This window comes from Camelus bactrianus, chromosome 20, assembly GCF_048773025.1.
Source record: "Camelus bactrianus isolate YW-2024 breed Bactrian camel chromosome 20, ASM4877302v1, whole genome shotgun sequence".
In the NCBI taxonomy this organism is placed as follows: Eukaryota; Metazoa; Chordata; class Mammalia; order Artiodactyla; family Camelidae; genus Camelus; species Camelus bactrianus.
This window is the reverse complement of record NC_133558.1, coordinates 31,470,149-31,473,942: the sequence shown is the minus strand read 5'-3', so window position 1 is coordinate 31,473,942 and position 3,794 is coordinate 31,470,149.

Genomic DNA, 3,794 nt, shown 5'->3' with positions numbered 1-3,794 from the left:
TAAGCACTGTGCCTAGGAAGTTGTATGGGTTTATCCTGACAAAACTCATTAATACCTTCTACTCTGGTAGGCTGTAGACTCCCTCAAGATATTTGCTGTCCCTCTTTGGAAGGGTTACATTTATCTGCCTCATTGATGTTGGGTTAGCCAGGTCTTGTTTTGGCTGGTGGTGAAATCTGAGCAGAAGTGATGTGCAGCACTTCTGAACAGAAGTTTTAAGAGCCAGCATGTGAGCCCCTGTGTCCTTTTCTTCTCCCTCTCTGCTAAGAGTCAGGCGAGAGCCCACAAAGAGGCTGCTCCATTGACTGGGGTCCTAGAGAATGTGCCACAAAGGGGGGATGAAGCTGACCTGCAGCGATCGTGTAATGTGAGTGATGGAGCAGCAAGTCAGGGAGATGCTGGCCTTGTTTATTTCCATGGCAGGTTTCCCAACCTGGCCTAATGGATACGCTCATTTACAGATGAAGACACTAAGGACAAATGGTAATTGAGACAGGATTTGAATCCAGGTATTTCTCAGAGCCTTTTACATCTTACCCGGATGCTGACCCCTTCCTAGCTTAATGAAGAAGATGAAAGAAACAACCATCATCAATCATGGATATACTTATAAATGAGAAATTAGAAATAACCACACATTCTGAAGACATCTAATGCATTATTAAACAGCACCTTGCTAGACAATATGCAAATGTATTTGGAGTGCTCTACCATGGAGCTGGATCTTCCCACCCCATTCTGTGCAACTCTTAATTTACTAACAGCATTCTTACGCGTGGACTGCTAACTTTAACTGCAGAGAATGTTCTCAATTCCAGTTACATATAAAATGTCTGTTTTCTCCCAATAGTGGTTTTTCTTAAAAAACTCAACCTGGAATATTTATTCAGTGTCCTTTTATATCTCCTGTACTCCACTCCCCTACAGAACTGACTTAAGGATAAAGTGAAACAGGAGCATATGGTGAATGGCTCCTTTCTCTTCCTAGCATATTGAGGAGCTGTGTGTGCATGTGGGTGTGCGTGCGTGTGTATCTAAGGATCTGGAGGTCAAGGGAAGGGACTGCGCTTGTGTGAAGATCTCACCGTTTGTCAGGCTCACTGCTATGTCTCTTACCCTTTGAGACAGGGATTTTTATCCCACTTCAAACAAAGGCACAGTGGCACGGCACTGAGCCCAACCCAAGACGGCTAGTCATGGGATTCAATGTTGTTCTTTTTTTTCCCTCAATAAAAAGTTAAATATATTTAGCTTCATGGAAAAAAACATCACATTGAACCTTGAGAACTGAACACAGAACTAAATCAGGTGGAAAGGAGGGGGTCGTGAAAGAACACAGGACACAGGAGGACGGGAAGGAGAAAGTGGGTTGAGTGAAGTGGGGGTTGTCGCATGAGCCCCTGTCTTAAACTCTGTGTCTTGTCCTACCTACCACCGCAACTTACAATGAAAGCGACTCCTCAACCACTCTGGTTCAAGGTTGCTCTGATTGCAAACCCACTCTCTCTGCTTTACCAAACTGCCTTGCCAGAGGTGTGCTGCTTGGACTTTGCAAGTCTGGCTCCCAGCCACGCATCCTCTATTTGAAGCTCTCCTCCGTGCTCCCAAGTTTCATTTTCCTGTGCTGTGTATCCCCAGCCTCTAGCTAACCCCCTCTGGAGCCCTTTCTTGGCCCCACTGCCACCTTCCCCCTTTGCATTGTCTGTGCCTCTTGCAATATTCTATTCAGGACCCTCTCTTGGGACATCTTTGAACCTCCTCAAAGGTCTTCTCCCTCCTCTGACGTCTTGTGTCACTGACAATCAACTCTGCTGTTCATGGGGCATCACATCCTGCCATCTGTTAAGTGTTCCCTGTCCTACAGCTCAGGTTTACTTAGATCCTGCGTTGTCCAGTATGACCCTTAGGCCTCTTGGAAAGTCCTTGCTTCAAGTATAGGACTTTGAACAGAGTGGTGTTCAGTGAAGCCTTGTTAAACACATTCATGAATGAAACCCTTTGCGGGCTCCGTCTCCCCACTGTTCATATGGGAAAGACTGTACCTATTTCATCAGAATCCCTGCAAAAGGGGTAACTTCTGGTAAATAAGATTTTTCCTAGACATGGATGAGTAACCAAGGGTTAGTTTATTCCAGTGTTCCCAGGAACAGCGTATTTGCTTTCACCCCGGGGTCTGCGTTTTTGCTCTTAGGGAAATAGGTGGGGATTTCTGATCAGGCTGAAGGGGAAATGATTTATTCAGAGGTGGGTACACTCTGCTTGTGGGGAGGCTCACAGGAACCACCGTGCTCAATCCCGCCGGAAGCGGGGCTGCCACAGCTGATGCCACCGGACTTACTCCGCGTCTCCTCGCTTCACCCCCTGCCCTTGGGATTCTCTGGATCACTCTGTCTCTCCTCCCTACCACCCTTTTCCCTCTGTCTCCCTGCGAAGTGAGGCCATGTGGGGCTGGCCTGATCCCAGCACCTGGATCTGCCCCTTTCCAGAATGTCCCCAGAAGAGGAGAGTCCCAGCCAATCCTGCCTTTCCATCTACCCACCTCCCATAACGACGGGCTTGGCTCTGCCACTTCCCGGGTATTCCCCACAACAGGAACTCTCAGGGTGGTCCCGCAAAACCCGGGTCAGCCTCTGGCACCGAGACCCTCCGCCTCATTCACTTTCATTCCGTTCCCATCGTTTCCAATCCATTTCTTTCTGAAGTACCACTTACAGACACATAGCCGCCTATCAGTTTTTTAAATTTTTTTCTCTTTGGTTCCAGGAATTGGATTTCTTCACAGGGATCATTGCCCAACTTCATGTTTAAGTGATTTAAGACAAAGCTCTTCAATCTCACATGATGGACTTTAAGGGAACAGGTTCCAGTTTTCTGTGCAAAGAATCTGAGATCCCTGGGCAGGACAGCTTTTGCTGGCTACCCCCTCACCCCCAAGAAGGAGCTAAGCTGTTGAGAAGCCGCTCCTCTGGGCTCAGCCCCCCTCCCCTATCAACAGCTTTGCAAATTAGAGTCATCTGCATTCCTACAGTCTCAAGCCATTCAATAGAAACCTCCCATTCTGCCTTTTAAAAGCCAAGTAATAACGTTAGATTAACTTGGCAGTGAAATGACGTTCAGCTCTCAGATTCAAACAAGGCAGTAAGGAAAGCTGTTAGTCTCATATCCATCCTTAGAGAAGAGGGTGGTGTGTCTTTAGGGAGGGAATAGTTCCATTTTAGAAATGATTCAAGTTTCTTTCTGATCCGTCGTGCTTAATATCAATTATCCATCCTTTCTCTTTGTGCTAGCCTCAGAATTCTTCCTGACTCAGAAGCTAACTTTAATCTTCTACTTTGTTTCAAGGCCTGTATTTAATCAATCTCTTTTTCTTTCTTTTGGGAATGACTGATTAGCAAACAGATATTACATTTAAAAATTAAACTTCTCTGTACAGTGGATTTTCTCAAGCCTGCTAGAGCTTACTGGTGATGAGACAGACAAAATAGTCTTTGGACCACTTCATACATAACAGAGACCAGGTGCTGTTAGTCTATGCTTCTGTCCCTGCAGGACAAGACATCAGTCGTCTTGAAGTGCAGGAGCTTGGAAAGAGGACAAAAATTTTTCCAAGTCCTGAGTACAAAGGAATTTGATAGGAAATACTTCTGATAATTGTAGAATTCAAGACTAAAAGGGTCCAAGTAGACAATTTAACTCCTTCATTTTAATGATTAAGAAAATCAGATGCAAAGCTCATTATGGGTGCAGCCAGCAGGTTTATACAGGGCTGGCTGGGTTTCCCGTGAGGACTGCCT